Below are 25128 nucleotides of genomic sequence, written 5' to 3'. Positions count from 1 at the left end.
GATGCTCTATCACAGAACAACATCCCCAACTCTGACAGGGTCTCTCTGTAAGCTACCCAGACTGGCTTCAAACTTGCGACCCTTTTCTCTCAGGGTTTCGTGTAGCTGGGACTACAGGAAGCAAGTACTTTAACATGTATTTTTTGTTTTGGTTTGGTTGTTGGTGCTGGTAATCCAATGCGGGGCCTTCCGCGTGGCTGTATAAACACTCTACCACTCCCTCCTTTAGTGCTTTTAACAGCATATATTATGGTATTTAAACACTCTGTTTTCTTGCAACCATTTTCATGGGAGGCAAGCACTCAAGCACTCTACCAACTGAGCTATGTCCCCAACCCCTCAAGCAGCCTGTTTTAGTCTTAAATGTCTAGACATCCTTGAGACTGGAACTACAAACATCATAGGGCGCTAAGTTTGGTTACAGGTTTCATTAGTATTTAGTAGCTGTTGAAACTTTCCCCCAGAGGATAAGCCACTATTTTAATTATCCACAAACGTTCCCATAATATTGTCTATACACTAGAATCCTTCTCTGGACAAATATTTGTCAGCTAGTATTATCATGATACATGCTAGATCTAAAATGGATCCTTGGGATGATTCTAAAACTAATTACCAGAAAAGGTAAATTGCTCAAGTTCACCCTCAGTATACAAGTTACACAAGAGCCCAATTCTCAGGTACTTAGAGATGGTCTTTTCTTTTTTTCAGTTGTTGGTAGATCTTTATTTTATTTATTTATATATGGTGCTGAGAATCAAACCCAGGGCATCACACATGCCAGGCAAGTGCACTACCCTTGAGCCACAGCCCCTTAGAGATGGTCTTTCTGAAGATAAAAATGAGAAAACTCAGAACTCCTGGATCCTTTTCTTATTAAAGTCTTAATTAGGGTTCAGGATGTAGTTACGTGGTGAGTGCTTGCCCAGCATGCTCAAAACCCTAGGTTTAATCTCCAACACAGCAAAATGAATAAATAAAGCCTTAATTATGCATTAGCCATTGTAGTCATAATGTTAAGACAAAACTGAAATCAATGCTACTAATGACATTATGAATCAAAAAAGAAGAACAATTCTTTTAATTTTTTTTCAAAATGTCAAGACTCATTTCTTTACAAAAATCATTTTATCTATAGATTAGTCAATCGATGATCAGCAATTATGATTCTTTCAAGAAAGAAATCAAGAGGAAGTTATGTTTTAAATCAGCAAATCTGAAATAGATAATTAGTCCTGAGGCATTTGGTTAATTATAGGGAAGAAATATGATAAACATTGAGGCAGTGTAACTATATCGATATTTAATATGATCTGAATATCTGATTGCAGAATTGAGACTACAAACATTTTTTGGTACCAGGGATTGAACCCAGGGGTGCTTAGCCACTAAGTCACATCCCAGCCCTTTATTTTTTATTTTGAGACAGGGTCTCACCAGGTTGCTTACAGTGGCACTCAATTGCTGATGTTGGCCTTAAACCTGCAATCTTCCTGCCTCAGCCTCCCCAGCCACTGGGATTACAGATGTGTGCCACCACACCTGGCTGAGACTACAATTTTAAAATCATCATTGTCTTAGAATTTTTCACACATATTTTTTAAAATATCACAGAATATATGTTTAAATGCAGTTTAACCAAAAGATAAAAGAATGGCTTCTTTCAGAAAAATAATATAAAATTGCCAAAAAGGAAAAACATTCCCCTTATTTGTAGAGATGTTTCCCTTTTTAAAAAAATTAGTTATATATGAACACAATATCTTTATTTTGTTAATTTATTTTTATGTAGTCTGAGGATTGAACCCAGTGCCTCACTTGCGAGAGGCAAGTGCTTTGCCACTGAGCCACAACCCCAGCCGATGTTTCCCTTTTAATTCATGTTTTCCATGTTCTAAAGGGTACTTAAGAAAGTGACTGTTACAACTGTAGAATAAATTCCCATAAGAGTCATGCTGTTCTGAAATATGTGGGAAAGTTAGCATAGTTGTCTGGAAAGTTTAGTGACCTATTACTTCTACTACTTCATGATTGACCTTGTTTCATCCATTAAGTAGAGTTAATATTTTCCCAGTCACCATAATGCATTGTTGTGAAATTAAATGGAATAATATTTATAAAAAAGCTTTGTAGACTCTAACATTTTATGTAAATACGAAGTGATAACATGATAACTTTTAGTCTAGTATAGAAAATCTGGAAAAGGCTTTTTTTTTTTCCAAGAGAAAAAATACTAATTACACTGTTAGGAATGACTAGTAACCATTTGTTTGGTACAAGCTCAAGTGCAGATGGACTAGGAAATTTTACCATCGTCTTGAAACCTTCCAGAAGGAATTTTTTTTTAACTTTGTATAAAAAATATGGTCACCAGAAAATAGACGTAGGAAATCTTAACAAATAACAATAGCTAGCTACATGTAGTTCATAGTTATTGTATTCATTTTTTAGCTCACAGTGGTAATGAGGGTAGCATTATGAGTTTCCATCCTCAATTATGCAGAAGCCCCTATCCAGCTAGATGACTTCCAAATGGAATATAGGAATGAAAATTAAAATAGATCAGCACATATGAAAATCATCATATAAAAAATAACTTAAATACACACAAATTAACAGCAATTTGAGTATTCTATTTTTAAACTACTCATAGATGTATACATGCTAGTACATTTTTTTGTCAGGGGAGGCAGGATTTGCTAGAGTTTCAACCCAGGGCCTCATGCATGCCAGGCAAAACACTCTATCACTGAGCCACATCTCTAGCTCTATGCTAATTCTTTTTTTTTTCTTTTTTTTTTTTTTTTTTGAGAAACAATTTAGCAGTTTTAACAAATTTTTATAAGCCAAATTTTAAACTTTTATATATTCTTTGAGGTAATTTCACTTGTAAGTATTTGTACTACAAAACTACTTGCACATCCAGCATTACACCTGAAATCCTGGTTAGTTAGGAGACTGACTAACTAACAGCAACCAAGGAGGCTGAGGTACTAGGATTTTAAGTTAAAGACCAGCCTCAGCAATTTAGTAAGGCCCTAAGCAACTTAGTGAGAAATAAAAATAAAAAATAAAATGGATTGAAGATGTAGCTGGGTGGTAAAGTCCCTTTGGGTTTAATCTCCAATACCAAAAACTAAGCAAACAAGGCTGGGTATGTACCCCTGGGTTCAAGCCTCAAAAGAAAAGAAAAAAAGTTAAAATGTAAATAGGGGGCTAAGGGATATAGCTCAATGGTAGAGTATATGTTCAGCATAAGCAAGGGCCTGGGTTAAATCCCTGGCACCTAAAACATTTTTTTAAAAAATAAATTGTACAAGAAGATTATGCTATTTCATTGATATAAAAATCTATCTTGGTGGGGAAACAGGGGTGCATGCCTGTAATACCAGTGGCTCTGAAATCTGAGGCAGGAGGATCATGAGTTCAAAGCCAGCCTCAGCAACTTAGAAAGGCCCTAAGCAACTTAGCGAGACCCTGTCTCTAAATAAAATATTAAAAAGGCTGGGATGTGGCCTAATGGTTAAGTGTCCCTGGGTTCAATTCCCAGTACCAAAAAAAAAAAAAAATCTATTTTGGATGTTAAGGGTGTAGCTCAATGATAAAGTGCTTGTCTAGTATGTGTTATGGCCCTATCTCAATCCCAGTACCATCAAAAAGAAATGTATTTTGATATAAACAGAAAATATCAAAAGCTTAACCTAATAAATTTAATTTTGTTATATTTAGGAGGGGAAATTCAGAGATAGGGATTAAAGGGTTTGTTTGTTTTAAATACTGTTTGCTTCTTTTAATAAGGACATATTGATTTATTTCATAATTAGAAACTTCTTCATCTCTTTGGAGTTTTTTAGGCATGGTTACTAACTCCTTAACCTCCTCTTTATGTTCTACAAATTATGGTACTCAAAATTAAAAGAAAGCAGGGCTAGGGTTTTGGCTCAATGGTGGTACGCTTGCCTAGCATGCGTGAGGCACTGGTTCGATTCTCAGCACCACATACAAATAAATAAAATAAAGATCCATCAACAACTAAAAAAAAATTAAAAGCAAACAAGGCTGGAGATGTACCCTTGGGTTCAAGCCTCAAAAAAAAGAAAAAAAAATAAGCAATTTAGTTTGAAAAAGGAACAGTTGAACATTAATATTTCCAGTTTTGCATTTTTTTACAAGCAAAGATTGACCAAGATAAGAGAAGGGCACTCTAGTTGTTTTTGTTTGTTTATAAAATAACCATTCAATGACGCCTGCTTTACTTTTGGAAACTGTACATCTTTTGGTTTGGATCTGATTTGTCCCCAAAAAGCTCATGTGTGAGACAATGCAAGAAGGTTTGGAAGTGAAGAAGTGAAATGATTGAGTTATAAAAGCCTTAACCCAACAGTGAGTTAATCCCCGAAAGGGATTAACTGAGTGGTAACTAAATGGAGGTAGGGTGTGGCTGGAAGGTGTGAGTCATTGGGGGTGAGCCTTTTGGATATATATTTTGTATCTGGGGAGCAGAAGTGTCTTTCTCTTTCTCTCTCTCTCTCTCTCTCCTCTCTCTCTCTCTCTCTCTCTCTCTCCATCCCCCCCCCCTTCCTGGTGTGCTGTTGTGAACACCACAGTCTTCCACCACGCTGTTCTGCCTCATCTCTAGCTCCCAAAGAATGCAGCCAGCCATCTATGCATTGAAACCTCTGAAACTGTGAGCCCCAAAATAGACCTTTCCTCCTCTAGTTTTTCTTGTCAGGTCTCTTGGTCACAACAATAAAAAAGCTGACTAAACCAATACAGAATTCATTAGAATGGCATCATATATTTGTCTTCATAGGATGAGTAATATAATAATAACTATGACATTACATACTCTATGATTAAAATGTTATTTCAGATACTCCATCTTTTTTCAGTTTTGCCAAGAAAAATAGCCATTACTTCTCTTTTAATTTTTTGTTGTTGTTGTTGTTGCTAGTTTTTTTGGTTTTGCTTTTGTATTGTGAATTGAACCCAGGAACTCAGGCATGTGTGGCAAGCACTCTACCACTGAGCTACATCTCTAGCCCCTTTCTTTTAATTTTATTTTGTGAGGAGCCTTGCTAAAAAGTGTCAAAACTGACCTCAAACTTGTAATCACACTGCCTCAGCCTCCTAAGTAGCTAGGACTATAGGCCTGAGTTGCCACAAAACACCCCTGCCCCGCCGCCCTTGCCTTGTTTTGTATCTTAATGTAGAAGAGCTTCAGAATAAGGAGAAAGTTAAGAAAATTTAGTCAAGTTACTTTAGTATTAAAGAAATGAGGCTAAAAAGTGAAAAATTAAGACTAGAAATATTAATTTTAAGTTCACATTTTGCTTTAGTCCATGTCTTTAAATTGGTTTTAAAAACCCACATAGTATAAATTTACTAAATTAATCAAAAAATCCGTTATTTTAATGAATCATTTTAAGACAACTTCTTTGTAATGTACGTATTTATATAACACAATACAGTAGCAATACTTTTAACATACCATAATGCAGACACACAAAATAACATACATTTAAAACCGCTATATAATACAATTTATTCAATGTTTAGTTCATAAATCTTTTCCTTAAAAGAATCATAAAATAAAATAAAATTTAGTTTTTTGGTAATTTTTTTTCTAAATTTCTTTACAAGTCAGAATTTTGAGGGACTATATAAAGTTGTCAATAAGCTAAACCAACCAGTCACTTTGTACATTAGTGAAAATTAAAGGATTTCTCCTAAAAATTTTTGCTAGGGGAATTCAAACTTAATTATTAATTTGATCAATACGGGACTTTCAGAAACCCCCTTTGCTGGTCTCTCTCTCTCTCTATTCTTTCTTTCTTAGTACTGGGACAATTTACTACTGAGCTATATTCCCAGTCTTTTTTTTTTTTAATTCCCCTATTTTGAGACAGAGTCTTAATAAATTGCCAAGACCGGCCTCAAACTTGTAATCCTCCCGCCTCAGAAGGCTGGAATTATAGATGTACACCACCATGTCAGGCTTTTTGCTCCTGAATGAATTAAGAGAAAGAAAGGGTCATGCCACCTGGCACTATATAATACAAAGAGAGCCTGCTTCAAAATGGAAGAACGGTAAGTCAGTAGGGTTAGGATGCACTTAAAGAATGAAAGGTTTACTTTTTTATATATCTTTGCAAAATTGTTTTATTGTATGTGAGAAAGTCAATGTTACTTATAGATATTATTTTTTGATACAGTTTAAGAGAAACTAAAGTACTTTGAATAATATAGAATCAGGAATTTTACAGCAAATTGTTTTTTTTATCTTTTATTGATTTTATTTTTTTTAAATACATGACAGCAGTAGAATGCATTACAATTCTTACTACATATATAGAGCACAATTTTTTGTATCTCTGTATATAAAGTATAGTCACGCCAATTTATGCCTTTATACATGTACTTTTTTTAAAGCAAATTGGTTTTAGAAATCAGGTAATCTAGTCTTGTCATATATTATTACTTGGTATACATAGACATCAAAACTTGTTCACATCTCCTTATAAATATATATGTATATATTTAAACTGCTGCTAGTTCATATGTTAAATACTACTATTTTTAACTTCTAAGTTTTTTGGCAAGAAATTATTAATATTCATTTTTAGTAGAAACTTCAGTAAATCACCTGTGCACTTCTGGAGGTTCCTGGCTTGATCCCATACTCTCATTTGAGTTTACTCAGCTAGTAAATAGTAATAGATAGAGCTAGATATTATGGTCCAAGTCTCTCAAATTGGTCTTTAGTTTTTCCACATTTTTCTTCCCTTTCTTCCTATAGCAAGGATTAATTTTTTCATGAAATAATTTACTTTGGAGAGAAATCATTGTGTCTGGCACATGGTTGACACCTATTAAATGCTTGTTAAATGACCGCAGTCATAAGAACACAATTTATTCTCCAAATAACCAAGTTTCCAATTTTGTTCAAGTAATTCTTGGTTCTTGGGAGTGGAAACTGCTAAATTTCTTTGCTCTAAAATATCTTTGAGCATGTGATTAGAATCAAAGAGGCTAAAATCCAACTCATCCACATTTAGTCCATTATTATCAATATGTGTATTACAGAAGTCATTCCTTCTTATTAAATTGTTCTCTGGATGTCTCTAGGGAAATAGTTTTGACCTAGGATTGGTAAGTAGTTTTCAGGAAGTGGATTTTTACCAGAGTATATTATATTCATGATAAAACAAAAAATTTTTCTGGGACAAGGACATATTCTTGTAGATAAGTTCAGATGATCAGTAACCCTGGATTTCCCTGATTTAAATTCAGATTAAGTTCTAGCTTTACTGAGTAGGTACAAGAAAATCTAGTTATTCTCCATGAGAGACTTCTTTCTAACTCCTTCTCAACTTTTAATCAATTAAGCACCCAAACATTCAGACACTAAATGTAAGCTACAGTATCCCCAGACTCAGAGATTATTGGAAATATACTTATGGAGTCAAGGAGAGACATTGGGTAATTGATACAGTGGATACAACATCCTCCTCTTCTGCCTGGGTTTCCCACAACAAACAAGAATGAGTCCATGCTATTCCCTGTAGCAGTGCCATTCCATGTTAGCCTTTATATTTTCTTCTCTTCAGTTGACTTCATTGAGGCCTGCTGGACCTAGGGCCTGCTGTGTTCAATAATCAAGGTAGACTTGCTTATCACAGAAAGATTTCCTCCCTTTTTGATCTGACCTCCATAGGTTAATTACAGATCATCTCCTTTTGGACAGTATGGACAACTCTCTGTGTTAATCAGCCTTTCATTGTTGTGACCAAAATACCTAACAAAAACAACTTAGAGAAGGAAAGATTTATTTTGGCTCAGTTTCAAAGGCTCAGTCTGTGGTCAGCTGGTTCCAAGGCAGAAACATTATGACAGAAGTATATGGTGAAGGAAAGCTGCTCAGATCTTCATAGCCAGAAAGCAGAGAGAGAAAGGGACAAGGGACAGATACAGTCCCCAAGGGCCTTTCCCCAGTGACCTACTTCCTCCAGCCACAACCTACAGTTACCACCCAGTAGTCTCTTGAAATTATTAATTCATCACATGGATTAATCCACTGATGAGATTATAGTCTTCATGGTCCAATCATTTCACCTTTGATTGCTTAACATGAGCTTTGTGGGAACATTCCAGATTTAAAGCATAATATCCTGCAAGGCTAGAATTCTGTCATTTTTATATCTGAGTTCTTACTTGAAGTGAGAATACATTCCTTTAACATTTATCAAGGATTTTAAAAAAATTTTTTTTAGTTGTAGTTGGACACAATACCTTTATTTTATTTATTTATTTTTATGTGGTGCTGAGGATCGAAGCCAGCGCCTGACACGTGTTAGGTGAGCACTCTATCGCTGAGCCACAACCCCAGCCCCTTACCAAGGATTTTTAATCAGATTAACTGTTGTATGATATACATTAATATTTAAGAATGCCCATACCCTCTCAGGCTCTATTAGGTTTCTTTATCTCCCTCCCCTCCCTGCCTGATGTTTAAGGACAACCTCCATATAAACAAAATTAGCTTTTTACTGTGATACTGGGTTATATTCTCATTCTTCAAATTTTATATAAAAATATGAATATAACCTTAAAAAGTGGATATTCTTATAGTACCAGCAGCTTGGGAGATTGAGTCAGGAAGATCTTAAGTTCAAAGCCAACTTAGCAAGGCCCTAAGCAACTTAGCAAGACCCTGTCTCAAAATAAAAAATAAAAAGGGGGCTGGGCATGTAACTCAGTGATAAAGTGCCCTGGGTTCAATCCCCAGTATAAAAAAAATATAAGAGTTGGGGTTGTGGCTCAGCAGTAGAACGCTGGCCTAGCATGTTCGAGGGCCTGCGTTCAATCCTCAACACCACATAAAAATAAATAAAATAAAGGTAACATGTACAACTACAACTAAAAAATAAACATTTTCTAAAAATGTTTTCTAAAAATAGTCTTTTTAGGAATTAATACTTGAAGACAACATAGTGGAACCCTGGCTCAAAAAAAAAAAAAAAAAAAAAAAAACTTTGAGAAATGAAAACTTTCATTTAAAATAAATGAGAGTAGGGAATATAGTAGCTTAATGATATCGCACTCACCTAGAATGCATGAGACCTTGAGTTCAATCCTCAGGGTCTCATGCATTTGATTTAATAAAAAATTAATAAGTAGGGCTGGGGATGTGGCTCAGATGGTAGCGTGCTCGCCTAGCATGCGTGAGGCACTGGGTTTTATTCTCAGCACCACGTAAAAATAAAATAAAGATATTGTGTCCACCTAAAACTAAAAAATAAACATAAAAAAAATTAATAAGGAATCTCAAAAGAGTCCTAAAACTTTTTGAAATACTAACAAAAAAAATTTAACATTTTGTTTTATGTTAGCTTTGTTAAAACAGAATAATAAGAAAGAAAAAAAAATTTTTTCAAAAAATTGTGTCTGTACATCTTTATTGTCCTTGGATATGCGCTAAATTATATGTTTTTTCATTTGATAATGATTTTTGCTATTTTTTCCTTTGCAAGTAGACCTTCAAGTTCTTTTATTCTCATATTTTGAAGTTTACATTGTTCTTTTGAGTAAAATGCACAGAACTATAGCAGAGAAATGACAAATTTTTAATTCATTCAAATAGTAACAGTATAATAATCTTAGGTTTTGCTTTGCTTTCTGTTAAATGAAAGTTAGATTATATGTTTAAATACTAAATGACAATTTTATTTACACTATAAGATTTAATTGTATATCTAAATACAAATGAAAATTGCCTTGTTAGCTGGTTTACATTATATAACACCTTATCCATTTTTTGAAAGTAGATAAAGACTAACCTAAATCTCATAACCTAAATCTCACTAATGTGGCTCCATAACTGTATTATGAATGTTCTCTCTGGTATGTGGATGCCAACCCACAACAAAGGAGGGTGGGGGAGGGGAGGAATAGAAATCCATTGGATTAGACAAAGGGGAATGAAGGGAAGGGAGGGGGAGAAGAATAGGAAAGACAATAGAATTAATCAGACATAATTTTCCTATCCTTGCATATGAATGCATGACTAGTGTAACTCCATATCATGTACAACCAAGAGAATAGGATCTTAATTATAATAAGTTATACTCCTTGTATGTATAATATGTCAAATACACTCTATTGTCATGTATATCTAAAAAGAACAAATAATTTAAAAAATAAATAAAATTTTAAAATAAAGTAGAAAATTTTAAAAAATTTTGGCTTCACATGAAAATGTGCTTTGAAGTCTAGGGATTCTACTCACATTCTATGCCTTCCATTAGCATACACAATTAGAAAGATGAAAAAAAAATAATCAAGTGGCAATATGGGATGTTACAGTGCAACATTAAAATAATATGCCTTTCAAATAAAGAAGAGGAGGAGGAGGAGGAGGAGGAGGAGGAGGTTAGAGCATTCCTAGGTATGAGATCAATATACCACAAATAGTTCCAGGAGATTCTTGACTTGCTGCAGTTTCCTAAAATACTCCAGAGCAGAAAGGACTTTATAAAGTAGAGTCCTAGTCTGGGGATATAGGTCAGTGGTAGAGCACTTGCCTATCAAGCACAAGGTTCTGGGTTTAATCCCTACCACCCCAAAATAAAGAAAGAAAAATAGAGTCCTCATACAAATATTACAAATGATGCAATAGAAACCGTAGTTAGAGACAGAACAGTTAGGTGGATAGATGGTTTCACATGAGGTGGGCCAAAGGAATCTTCACTGGATTGCTCAAAGACCTGTTCTCTGAAATATCTTCAGTATTAACAATTTTTAAAATTTTTTTTAGTTGTAAATGGACATAATATCTTTATTTTTACTTGTTTATTCTTATGTGGTGCTGGAGATCAAACCCAGGGCCTCATGCATGGGAGGCAAGCACTCTAACCATTGAGCTACCTCTCCAGCCGCCCAGTATTAACAATTAAAAAAAAGTTTTTTTGTAGTTGTAGATGGACAGAATGCCTTTATTTTATTTGTTTTATTTTTATGTGGTGCTGAGGATCGAACCCAGTGCCTTACGCATGCTAGGCAAGAGCTCTGCCACTGAGCTACAGCCCCAGCCCAACAATTTTTAATAATACAATATTAACAATGTATGGACTCCATTCAAATTGGAATGATTGCAGGTAATGGGAAAATTCCAGCACAATATTCAATTTTTAATGGAAAGGGAAGAGGGCTGGGGTTATAGCTCCTTGGTAGAGCACTTGCCTACTTGTATGAGGCACTGGGTTCAACCCTCAGCACCACATAAAAATAAATAAATAAAGATATTGTATCCATCTACAGCTAAAAATATCAAAAAAGAAAAAGAAAAGGGAGGATTGAGGGATCACATTCTGTTTAATTTTCTTTTAAATGCTATGATGTTAATCTTTGAAAAACACCCCCTGACCCCCCAAAAAAGAACTCACAAAAAAAAAAACACCCACAATTTATGGGTCCACAGACAGTAGCCAAGTATCTGTCATCCTAACGTGGATCTGTGAAAAACAATCATGTTAAATAAACATTTTATATCTGAGACAAATAAATAGCAAAAAAAGAAAAAGTATAATTGCAGATTTGGTTAGCTATATGATCACCACTAACCTGATGCAAAATTGTGATTTAGAGAAAATTCAGTTATATTCTCTAGGCTTTAATATATTCAGATTACTTATGCAATTGTATTTGTCACATATATAAAATATCAATTTCTGATTCATTCACTTAGCATTATATTATAAGCTCTGTACTACTTTTACTTTTTTTTATTTTTTTTTTACTTTTACTTTTATATGACCACATTACCAAAGAATTTTAACCTTTTTTAAAAAATATTTTTAGTTGTAGATGGACATAATGCCTTCATTTTATTTATTTATATGTGGTGCTGAGGATCAAACCCACTATCTCACATGTGCTAGGCAAGTGCTGTACCACTGAACTACAACCCCAATCCAGAAAACCTTAACTTCTGACTACAAGAGTTTCTCTTTTTATATCCAGTGTTCCAGTATTTCAAAATGTGCATTAATGTACCTTGGAATGGAACCTTTTTCATTCATTGTTTTGGGCATACAGATGATACTTTGAAACTGGAAACTCATCTTTGAGATATGAAAACTAGAAACTCATCTTTGGGATATGAAAAATTCTCTCATATTTTATTCATTGTCATTTTTAAATCTTTATTTTTCTCTGGAGCACTCCTAGAAGTCAATTATTAGACCCGCTGGGTTAAATCTCTATATTTAAATCTTTTTTTCTCCCTTTCTTCATGGATTGATTAGTTTTTTTTTCTTAGCGTTGTTGTTTTTGAAAATTTTTCACAATGGTTTTATTATAGTTCATTTCCTAATCTTATTTATTTTTATGTGGTGCTGAGGATCAAAGTCATATAACTTTGAGCAAATTGTTTAATCTCAGCCTCAATTTCCTCATCTTTGAGATGGAAAAAACATGAAATAAGCTTATCTCAGGTTGTTTTTTGTTTTGTTTTGTTTTTTGTTCTTTTAGTGCTAGGGATCAAACCCAGGGCTTCATGCATACTAGGCAAGGCCTCTCTACCACTGAGCTACAGCCCCAGACTTTTGAGTTATTTTGAGGATAGGTTGATAGTGTATTAGAATAGTGTGTTACACATAGGAAGTACTCAATAAAATTGGTGATATTGGTTATTCATCAGTGTCCTGTTATTTTGGTTAATATAAATGATTTGGGGGCTATTTTTAAGATGATTTCTGACCAATAGAACTAATGACCACATCCCCATCTTGGTGACTTTACCACATTAAGCTTTTTTGGAAGACCTGACAACTGGCTTTCTTAATCATGCCTATCTCACCATACCCTTCAAACTAAACTTTTTAAAATTTCCTTCACTTATTTTGTCTGTCTGTACCTGTGCTTACATGTATATTTTCTTTTTTTAAATATTTTTTTATTTTTAGATTTTTGTAGGAAACATTTATTCTTAAAAAGGAAAGTGACAGGTTGGGGAATGACTCATGAAATGGTTCATCCTAGAGTATGTATTTACTCTTTTATTAAACATTTTTATTGACTGCTGCTATGTGCCTCACCCTGTGTTAATTGCTCGGAACATAGAGATTTTTATCTTTTTTTTTTCTTTTCTTTTTTCCAGTTCTTATCTTGAGCATTTTCCATGCTCTAGAACCTATGTAAGTTTTCATTCTGTTGAGGTATTTTTAAACTACAGGTCTTGTCCCAGTAATGGATTATAATATCAATTTAGTATTGAAAGCAGTATTAGAAAAAAAAGAAATAGAAGAGTACACAGTAGTAAGTACTAGAGAGTATGCTCTGTGTAGTAAGATTCAATATTGCTCCATAAAATTTTTATTTTGATTGTACTGAGATTGTAAAAAAGCATATTTTTTACTATATGCATCTGGGTCTGTAAACTTTGAAAGCCAGCAGTTAAAAGGATAATAAGCAAAAATGTAATTACAACACAATGTGATAAATACTGTTCATGGGGTACACTGAGTGCTCAGAAAGGGTCTACCACAAATAGGGAAGGAGAATTAAGGATTGTTTAATGGAAATAGAGCTTCCTGAGCTGTATCTCAAAGGATAAGCAAAATGGAGTAGATACGGAGTAAAATATTCCTATCAAAGAAAACAGGACAAAAGCTCAAAATTCTTATGGCTAAAGGAAAAAAATGCAGTAGTAGTAGTAAGATAAAAGATATAAATAAGAAGTGGCCAAATCAGGAAGCTCTACTCTTCACCATATGGAGGAGTTTGGATTTTATCCTGAAATCAGTAGAGAGCTTAGATGAAACATTTGAAAGCACTTTGGAGAATGGATTTGAGTACAGTGATCAGATGCAGAATATGGAGAACTGAAGACTGAGACAGGAATTAGGAGCCATTATGAAGACTATTTTAATCAAGAGAAGAAAATTTAAAAGCTCTGAAGGTGAGGGGAGAACACTGAACTGGATGGCTATTTGGATGTGAGGGGCAAGGTAGAGTCTGATACTCAATTTTTAGACTCAAGCAACAATTTGTAATAGCTTTTGCCTAGAAAATAAAAGGCACTAGGGTCTGGGGATGTAGCTCAATTGGTAGAGTGCTCACTTCACATGTACAATGCCCTGGGTTCAATCCTCAGCACCAAAAACAAAAACAAAAACAAACAAACAAAAAAAAACCATAATGATTTATGGTAGAGTAACCAGCTAGAAATGATCAATAAACATTTATTTAAATCTATGTATCTAATATCAGGCATTGAGATAACTGTTAGGACTGAGAATATGAAGGAAGGAAGGACACAGTAATGAAACATACTCTGGAAGTAACACAGAGGAATGCTGATTTTCAAGAAGAGGTGAATTATTGTTTCCATGAAAACTTCTGTATACCATCCAGCTTGATTTGACTTTTTCTCTGTCTAAATCTCTATTGAATAAATTTACCATAATCAATCATCTTAACATACACTTTGTTACTTTATATAGATGTTATGTTCCTACTTACAGATAGCAATTATAGACATATGCTATATCTTAGAGATAATTAGAACCTCATAGTCATACAGAGTTTTATATGATGAAATATTCTACTTTCTTCTACAAGGTTCTCCAGTGTGTTTAAGTGAAGAGGGATTTGTCTCATCTACAAAGTTGCTTCTCTGTGATCCATTCCCCTCATCACCACTCTTATACTTTGGGTCACACTCATTTAACTGTTCACTGTGTAGAACCCTGAACCTACTGTCTTTGATGGAATGATGTTGGTAGTATAGTCATATGAATGTGAATAAAGGGGTTATCACTTGACTGAGGAAGGTTATATCTCGCATTTTTGCAACTTGATTTTCTTCCATGCCATCAACACAAAACTTGTTCACAGATAATGCTTCATTGAAGGTTGCAATGGTCAGAGGACTTGTAATTGTTGACTCCCTTTGTCATTTTCCATCCTCACCCTGAACCATCCAGGCAAGCCTATCCATCCAGCAAGATAGAAGAACAGAGTAACCAGAGAAAGAGCCAACAATGACTGTTTTCTTGGGATTCTTTGCAAGCAGTGTGAGAGAGGGATAATATAGCAAAACTATGTAGATCTGTTACTTTCATAACTTATTACTCACATTGGCTTGCTTATCCACAATCAGGGAAGAAGCAGCAGGTAAGTATTATTGAGAAGCTTCCTCAAAAGTATAGGCACAGTAAACTATCTTTATACATAAATTGTGCTCTCATCCTTTGAAGAATCTTTTTAGCACAAAAAATTTAGGCCATGGGGAATTTAATGGACCTCTTATGCCCCAACTCTTAATTCCTGTTTACTTCATTTCCATGTGTTTTTCCTTATTATATTGTCATTAGCTTTAGGTATCCTATTGTCAAGACAACTGGAAATGGAACACACAAAATCCAACTTTGAGACCTTTAATTTTTCTTGGTCAAATTCTTTCTGTGTTCTCAACTTCCTTTCCTTTTGGTTAAAAGAATGCCAATCAGCTGAGTGCAGTGGCACACAGCTGTAATTCCAACTACTCATGTGAGGCTGACGCAGGAGGATTGCAAGTTCTAGGTCAGTCTCAGCAACTTAGTGAGATCCTAAGCGACTTAGCAAAACCCTGTCTCAAAATAAAAAATGAAAAGGGCTTGAGGATGTAGCTCAGTGGTAAAGCCAAGCAGTCAACATTTTGGACCAATTTCCTCCTTAACTTGTCTCATTCCTCAAGACCTAACTATATCTCCTCAAAGTCATGTTGTTTCATGTTTTTCCAAAACTTTCTAACTTAAACTTCAATTTAATACTGATCAATATTACATTATTCTTCTAATGTAATTCTTCAGGAGGAGCTTTTCTTTAGTTTCTTTCTGAACCTACCTCAATTTCTAACTTTCTTGTCTTGAGGTTTGTAGACATTTTTTTAAAAATTCTTATTGAGTCCATTCTTTATTTTAGGTCTCCCAGTACAAACCTATAATTTCCCTTTTGAAAATCCCATAAATTCAAAGGGGTTGGTTTCATCCTACTATCAGTTCCCTTTCCCCCAGCTGGCCAATCCAAGGACACAATGACCCACTGCAGGATATTTCCCACCAAAGTTTGAATTTTTTGAATTACACTCAACTGTACTTCAGCAGGAAAGTGCTAAGTTAGGATTCAGATTGTTAAATTTTCTTCCTTCTGGAAGTCATACAAATATACTTCCGTATTCTTCCTCTAGTTTTCCTGTGGGTAACTATCAGACTAAACAAATACATTTATACAAACACTAACAACTCTCAAGGACGTGTAATTATTGTCTGAATTAATGTTAAGGAAATGTAATTTTTTTTTCTTAATGCAATGTAATTTCACAGATCCTCTTGCCTATAAAAAAGAAACTATCAAGTAGTTTCAGTTTCTTTTCCTCTTCTCCAGCAATATACGGACCTATCAAGGGTTAAGAAATAAGTCTCATTGCAATTTCTAACCAAACAACTGAATTACATCTTTGGATAGCTATCTGTGCAAACATAAAGACTCAACAATTTTCCTTGACAATTTATTATGATATTTTCAAGCATTTGGAAAAGTTGAAAATTTTTTTCAGCAAAGTCCTATATATCCCCTCCAATTAGGTATTGCATGTCTATCCATCTCTCCATCCAAAAATCTTTATTTCTTTGATATATTTCAAAATAAATATACTAGTACTCTTCTTCTGAACTACTTCAGAGTATTACTGAACTAGAGTTCTGTTTTTTTCCTTTTGGAGAAAAATTAACACACATTTGTAATGAAATGTCTAAATCTTAAGTATACATTGGACAAGTTTTGAAAAACTTATCTAAATAGCTAACAAAACAGACAACTTATCACTTCAGATAATTCTCTCTTGCCTCTTTCTTGTGAAGTCCTTTCCCTTGACAATCACAGTTCTGATTTTCTCCACCAATTTAGTTTTATTGGTTCCAGAACTTTATATAAATGGCATCAATAAACTGTATGCTTTTCTATATGATATGTTTCATGTGAGTTTTTTTTTTTCACTTAGCATGATAATCATCCCTCATTCATGTCGTTGTGTGTATCTATAGTTTGCTCCTTATTATTTCAGAATAGTATTCCATTCTGTGAACATAACATAGTTTGTTTATCCATTCTCCCACGGATGGATGCCTGGGGTATTTCCAGTTTGGGGCTATTATTGAAAAAGTGGCTGTGAACATTCTCATACAGGGCTTTTATGGACATAAATTTTCTTTTTTCTTGAGTAAATATTGAAGAGTAGAATACTGGGTCATAGCATAAGTGTTTGGATTTTTAAGAAACTGTTTAGACCTTTTCATTTGCCCATTACAATGTATGAGAGCCCTGGTTGCTCCATATCCTTGCCAGAATCTGGTGTTTTCTGTCTTTTTAATTTTAGCTACTCTAGTGAATACGTAATAGTATCTTCTTACTGGGATTTAATGTGCATTTCTCTGATGACTAATGATTATGTGCACTTTTTCATGTGCTTATTGATATTTGTATTTTTTTGTGTGTGTGATGAATCTGTTCCAGACTTTTGCTCATTAGGTTGTTTATTTACCATTAAGTTTTAGGACTTCTTTATAGCCTGAATATTAGTCTTCTATCATTTATATGTTTTGCTCATGTTTTGTCCCAGTTTGGGCTTTCCTATTCATTTTATTTTCCTTTATGGTGCTGGAGTATTGAACCCAGGACATCATGTAGGCAAGCACTCTACCACTGAGCTATATTCTCAGCCCTGCCTGTTCATTTTATTTTATTTAATATTTTTATTTGTAAATGGACACAATTTTACTTGTTTATTTTTATGTGGTGCTGAGGATCAAACCCAGTGCCTCACACGCGTTAGGCAAGTGCTCTACCACTGAGCCACAATCCCAGCCTCACGTTCATTTTCTTAATGCCATTTTTTTTTGTGTGTGTGGTGCTAGGGATGGAACCCGGGCCTTGTGCATGCAAGGCAAACACACTACCAACTGAGCTATATCTCCAGCCCTTAATGCTATTTTTTGATGAGTCAAAGTTTTAAATCTAATTTGCCATTTTTTTTTTACTTTTTTTTTAGTAGATGGACAATATGTCTTTATTTTATTTATTTATTTATTTTTATGTGGTGTTGAGGATAGAACCCAATGCCTCACACATGCAAGGCAAGCGCTTTACCACTGAGCTACAACCCCAGCCCTAATTTGCCAATTCTTAATTTACTATTTATTATTTATTTTTATGTCCTAATAAAACCTTATCTACTTCCACAAAATGTTCTTTTATGTTTTTTACTAAAAGTGTTATTTAAAAAGTTGGGACACACACAAAAAAACTATGAGTTCAGCTTTAGCATATGACTATAATTCATCTTAAATTAATTTTAGTGTATGGTATGAGGTAGAAGTCAGGTTAATTTATTTTCCCATATTGATATCTAAGCATTCTAGTACCATTTGTTGAAAAGACTCCTTGCCCTCATTGAATTGCATTGTCCCATTAAATTGCATTAGAAATCAAATGACTTTATAATTTTGGATTTGTTTCTTGGCTCTCTATTCTGTTCCATTGATCTATTTATCGATCCTTATGCCAGCTAGAACCACATTGATTTCTATAGCTTTGTAGTAAAAATCTTGAAGGCAGGTAGTCTAAGTCCTCCAACTTTGACTTTTCAAATTTGCATTCAATACTCTGGGACCTTTGTTTTTCTCTCATATAATTCTTTCTATCCACCTCCAACCCAATCTGGTACTAGGGATTGAACCCAAGGACCCTCTACCGCTAAGCTACATCCCCAGCTCTTTTAAATTTTTATTTTAGTTGGGAACTTGCTCAGTTGTCCAAGTTGGTCTTCTCCTGTTTCAGCCTCCCAAATAGCTGGGATTACAGGCATGCATCAGTGTGTCTGGCCACAATTTTTTTTTTTTTGTACCAGGAATTGAACCCAGAGACTCTTAAACACTGAGCCACCTTTTCATTTTTTATTTTGAGACAGGACCTCACTAAGTTGCTTTGGCTGGTTTTGAACATGTGATCCTCCTACCTCATCCTCTTGAGTTTTGTGACACCATGCCCAACTCCCACACAATTTTTAAAGTGCTCATAGTTTTTAAAGTGAAGCTTTTTTCTTTACTCTGGATCAGGTCCAAATCATCCTTCATTGACCCCTAAGTAGAAGAGAGTTTATAAAAAGCTTCTGAATAAATCCCCAAGGCTACGTTAGGAGTGGTGCTGAGAACTGAACCCAGTGTCTCACACATGCTAGGCAAGCGTTCTACCACTGAGCCAGAACCACAGCCTCCAGTTATACATTTTTTTATATTTATTTTTTAGTTGTAGTTGGATACAATACTTTTATTTTATCTATTTTTATGTGGTGCTGAGGATTAAACCCAGGGCCTCTCACATCCTAAGTGAGTGCTGTACCACTGAGCCACAACCAACCCCAGACCCCAGTTACACATTTTTGATTGATCTGAAAATATGTGACAAGTCATAGAGCTTTTACATAATTATTTTATTTTATTTTGGTGGTAGATATTGAACCCAGGGCTTTGCGTATGCTAGGCAAGTACTCTACCATTGAACAATACTTGCAGCCCTACCCCATTATTACATCAAGTTGCCTTTACCTTTGGCACATGACACAAGATTTTAGTGTCATTCTTTTCACTGTTAGTTGCAGTTTTTTTTTTTTTTTTAATTCTTCAGCTAAAACAGAAGGGATGATTTATTGTATACATGTTACACTAGCCACAAGTGAGAAATGAATTAGTCCAGAATGCAAAAGATCCTGGGCAAAGGACCAACAGGAGATGTTAAGAGCAAGGTGGGTCTTTTCTCCGTGGTGGTCTTGGTGATGGGGTAGCGATGTAAGTTCTAAATCCACTGAGACAAAATCTGGAGAGTAACAGGCAGTCCATCAACTTATACCAATGTTCCCGGCCTTTGGCATTCCTATTTCTACTCCTTTGGACTCCATGGTACACAAGCTAAGTTTATGTGGACCTCTACCTCATCTTTCTTCTTTTGAGCTTCAGCCTATACATTGGCTTCTTTCTCCACTTGGCTCTTATTGTTGCAGAAGCTTCCAAGAAGATGGTGCTAAGGCCGAGAGAGACTACAATTTTTTAAAACATTTTTTTTGTATTTGTAGATGAACAGGATGCCTTTATTTTATTTGTTTATTTTTTAATGCAGTGCTAAGGATGGAACCCAGTACCTCACATGTGCTAGGCAATTGCTTTGCCACTAAGTTACAGCCCCAGCCCCTCATTAAAATTTTTATAAAATTTTGCCACAGAAAAATATTCCCCATACTTTGAGTACTGTGTATTTATCTTTTTATATTTCCTGTAGCTGCAACAGCAAATTTCATACAAACACAAGGCACTCAATAAATGTTTATTAGCTAAAATTTGGTTCATTCCAAATTATGAAATTAAAGTGTTTGAAGAAGCATTAAAGCTTATCTAGTTCAATCCTCCCATCTGATAATATGAGCTTATACATGATTAGTATAATGATAGGCCACTCATATTCTTAAATATTTAGAGCAGCTCATTCCATGAATTTCTTCCAAAATTCAGTGAAAAGAAAACTGGCTGTTTTGCCTCCCTGAGGGAATAAAGAAAGCTGTGGTCCTAAAATAAGATAACTGTCATCGCCATTGCATAATTTACAGGACTTAGACTCGTACTGTAAGGAAGATCATAAAACATTATAAAATTAAATCATAAAACATTATAAAACATATAATATCAGGAGTACAACTATTTTATCTATTTTTAATACTCTTTTTACTTTCCACCAAAATGAGAATTTATTTTAATTAGGGCAAATGTTTATACATAATATAGAAAGGTTTACCATTTGTCTAGTGTTTACTAACTATAAATGGTTTAGGCTTAAATAACAATTTCTGGTTTATTGATTTCTAAGTCAGACTGCCAAGCAAGATTTAATTAATGTTCAAAGTTGGACACTTAATCTTTCACATTTTTCCCTAACCCACTCTCGCCATTTCTCCATATAGACACTTAACATGGAAGAAGTTAAAAAGCAACTTACACAATTTATAAGTTTTACAATGTTTCAGCAAAATATAAAGAACTATTTGTAATTTTAGGACTAGGACATAATCAAACTATACTTAAAAATTTCAGATGTTCAATTAGCCTTTTATGTGTGTTCCAAGGTTAGATCATGCTATTTAGTTCAACTATTTTTAAGCAAACATCTTGATAAAGAACATAAAATCCAGTTTATGCCTCATCATAGTGATGTTTTATATATCTTTAACCTAGGAAAAGAGATAAACTTAGTTTAGTCAGTGATATTCTATTGCTCTACTAAGTGTTTGTACCCCACCTCGATTTACTTTTTGAAAGATGGCATTCATCGTAGCTATGTGGAATATGGAAATAGGAACAAAAGTGCATTTATGTCAGTAAAATAACAAAAGGAGGCTAGATAATAAACAAATAATATGTTATTAAAATGGAAAGAGGGCCATGTCTTTTGGCAGACTAGGATCATTGGAAATTGCATTGTTTTAATAATCACATTTTAATTTATTAATGTACTACACATTAGTATAATTCTAAGTTTTTCCCAGAAAGTGCCTGCCTGGTTTCAAATTATCATAATGTAAGTTGCCTGAGAGTTAGAGAAATGCTTTGGTGGGTTTGTCTTGCAAGCCCACATATCAGTTTTGCATCTGGGGGTAACATGTCATTTTCATAGTAACAATGTTACTGGCAGATTTAAATTCCCAGCTCACTCAAGCTACATATTGAATCTTTTATGAAATCAGCTCTACAAAGTGACTCTTTATTAATGACATCTGCTTTTTAAGGTCAACAATGAGAATCAATACAGTTACCACTAGTCTCTAAACCTTTCACTTCCAATTTTGCTTTCTGAAATGTCCATCTCTTAAAGCAGTCTTAATTATCCTGTTTTCAACTGAAAGTTGCTCTATAGTTTTGAAATTATTTCTGGTTTACAAACATAATTTGTGACTTAGAGGAGAAATTCTAAATTACTAAAATGATGTGTAATTAAGAAATTATAGGAAGTTTTAAATTATTCTACCACTTTTCCCCATATATTGTGAATCTTATTTGGCAGCTTTATCTTTTGATATTTCATTAGATAACAAGTTTTCCCCAACCAAGATCATTTACAACTGAGGTAAAAAGTAAGTTTTAATTTGCTAAAACTTTTGCTAATACAATTAGCCAATTCTTACAACAGAATGACAATTTGAAAGTTTTTTCAGGGTAGGAACTCTTTAATTTTTTAAAAATTGTGAATATTTAAAGTATACAACATGATATTATAATATGAATACATAGTAAAATGGTTTCTATAGTGGAACAAAATAACATACCCATCATTTCACATAGCTACCCGTTCCATCCCCATCCTGTGGCAAGAGCAGCTATAATCTACTCATTTAGCTAATTATAGTCCTCATGTTGTACATTAGATCTTTCAACTTGTTCATCCTACATAAGTGCTACTTTATATCATTTGATCTTTCTCTCCCCATTTCTTCTCTGTACCCCAAACCTGGTAGCCACTGTTTTATTCTCTATTTCTTTACTTATTGACCCTTTATTCCTCTCCTCATCCTCCTCCTCTTCCTCCTTATTCTTCTTGACTCCACACATAAGTGAGATCATGCAATATTTTTCTTTCTGTGATTGGTTTATTTCACTTAGCATAATGTCCTCCAGGTCCATCCATGTTATGGCAAATGGCAGGACTGGTGCTGGGGATATAGCCCATGTTCTCACACATGCTAAGCAAATGTTTTACCACTAACCAACACTCCTAGCTCTCTCCCCTTTTTTAAAGCCTGGATTATACTCATGTGTATATCTTACATATCTCACAGTTTCTTTCTTTCTTTGTTTGTTGATGAATACCTAGGTTATTTCCACATCTTGGTTATTGTGTATAATGTTTGCATTTATGTCAGTAACATACTGGGTTTTTGGGAACTGGGGGTTGAACTTAGGAGCACTCAACCTCTGAGCCACATCCCCAGCCCAATTTTGTATTTTATTTAGAGACAGGATCTCACTGAGTTGCTTAGTGCCTCTCTATTGCTGAGGTTGGCTTTGAACTAGTGATCTTCCTGTCTCAGCCTCCTGAGCCGCTGGGATTACAGGCATCTGCCACTGCTGTTTTTTTTTTTTTCCAAATATATTTTTAGCTGTAGATGGACATAATACCTTTATTTTATTTATTTATTTTTATGGTGCTAAGGATCAAACCCGGTGCCTCATATGTGCTAGATGAGTAGTCCACTATTGATCCAAAACCCCAGCCCAACATACTGCTTTGATTAAAATAGTTTTGTAATATAATTTTAAACCAGGAAGTGTGATACTCCTAACTTTTTTTTTTAATTGAAAACTGTCATTGGGATTTCTTTGTCAAGAGTGAAAGGACATGGGCTGGGGATGTGGCTCAAGCAGTAGCGCGCTCACCTGGCATGCGTGCGGCCCGGGTTCGATCCTCAGCACCACATACAAACAAAGATGTTGTGTTCGCCGAAAACTAAAAAATAAATATTAAAAATTCTCTCTAAAAAAAAAAAGAGTGAAAGGACAAGGATTATTCAAGTGAGAAGAAAAGAGAGAAATTTCACAGGGAGAGTTGGGTCCAATAGCAAAGTTGCTGCTTAAATGTCTAGATTATTGCTATCAGGCTAACAGTATTTGATCAAAATCTATGCTAAACAGGTCCTGGAAAAGTACCCACACTATTGATCAAAATACAGTTGGGATTTTGATTGCATTGAAGCTATGTATCACTTTAGGTAGTATGGAGATTTTAACAATTCTTCTGATCCATAAGCATCGAAAATCTTATTTGTGTCCTCTTCAATTTATTTAGGAAATCTATCTTGTATGTTTCTCTATTCCTTTTAATACTGAGTACATTTCCTATGGTACAATCTTAATATATTTGGGTATTTATGTTAGGGACTATAATATAATGCAAGATTTTACTGGTAATCATACTTGGATAGATGAAAAATCAGCAAAATTCACTTTTGGGAGTAGGTGAGTTCTTTTTCTCCATACGGCAGAATTAATTTTTTATTATTATTTTTTTTTACTTTTTTTAAAATTTTGAGACAGGGAAGTTGCTGAGGCTGGCTTTGAACTTGTAATCCTCCTATCTCAGACTCCTGAGTCTCTGGAATTACAGGTGTAGGCCACTGCAAGATCAGCTGTTTTTTAATCACAAAAACTTTCATTGTGACCTGGTACCTATACTTATGGGTTATTGTGGGGGGCTTTTTATATGTAAGATTATCTTCTTCTCTGGAAGTGTCCAGTCCAATTCCAAATTTTCACTCCAACAATGTAGATTTGGTCATAACATGTTCCTGTAGAAAATATTCCCTTCATTTTGTATAAAGGCCTTCACTTCCTTCAGGTACTTTGGGATTTGGGGCTTCTAAACAGACAACCTTCCTTTATCAAATAACATAAAATAAACTTCTTGAGATTCTTCCTTATAGAAATTTCATAAAATAAATAATAGAGGGCTGGGGATGTAGCATAGTGATAGAGCACTTGCCTAGCAAATATGAAGCTCTGGATTCAGTCCTCAATAGTTCAAAGAGCAAAGGGACAAAAAATGCTAGTAGGAGAAAATGTTACATTGTTCAAAACACATGGAACAGACTGTAGAAAGAGATGGGAATAGTGGTAAACAGTTAAAGCAACTGTATCAGAAAAGCTCATATTGGGAGTACTAGTAATGTAACAGTACTTATTAACAATTTCCAATTGCCACTCCCCCCCTTCATTTAACTTGGATAGTAATGCAAGCATGATTAGTGTGATTGGAGAAATGGGAAGCCTCATATGAGGTTCAACAATGGAAATGTAAAAGTGTGTGGAGAGTTCAGTGAGAAAGTGAAATTAAATCTTATAGTTGTTGGACTTTTTTTTCTTTTAATAAAGACCATGGATTATTAAAACAAAAATATCCACAAGTAGTTAAGTTTATGAGGAAGCATCAACCATCTACCTGTAAGTGCTTAGAAGGTAAGGATATATTTCTTTTTTGTTTTTGTATTCTTAA

The 25128-nt window shown here is 34.4% G+C and overlaps 1 protein-coding gene across 1 annotated transcript in view; it reads left to right on the top strand.

Moving 5' to 3' along the window:
• The window catches only part of Slc25a12 (solute carrier family 25 member 12), a 170514-nt gene that overhangs the window by 60162 nt on the left and 85224 nt on the right, over nucleotides 1-25128 (top strand). The window lies entirely within an intron of this gene.

This window comes from Marmota monax, unplaced genomic scaffold, assembly GCF_021218885.2.
Source record: "Marmota monax isolate L192 unplaced genomic scaffold, Marmota_monax_Labrador192_F-V1.1 WCK01_AAM20220418_F8-fsc00007, whole genome shotgun sequence".
Classification (NCBI taxonomy): Eukaryota; Metazoa; Chordata; class Mammalia; order Rodentia; family Sciuridae; genus Marmota; species Marmota monax.
This window is presented reverse-complemented; position numbering and strand designations above follow the sequence as displayed.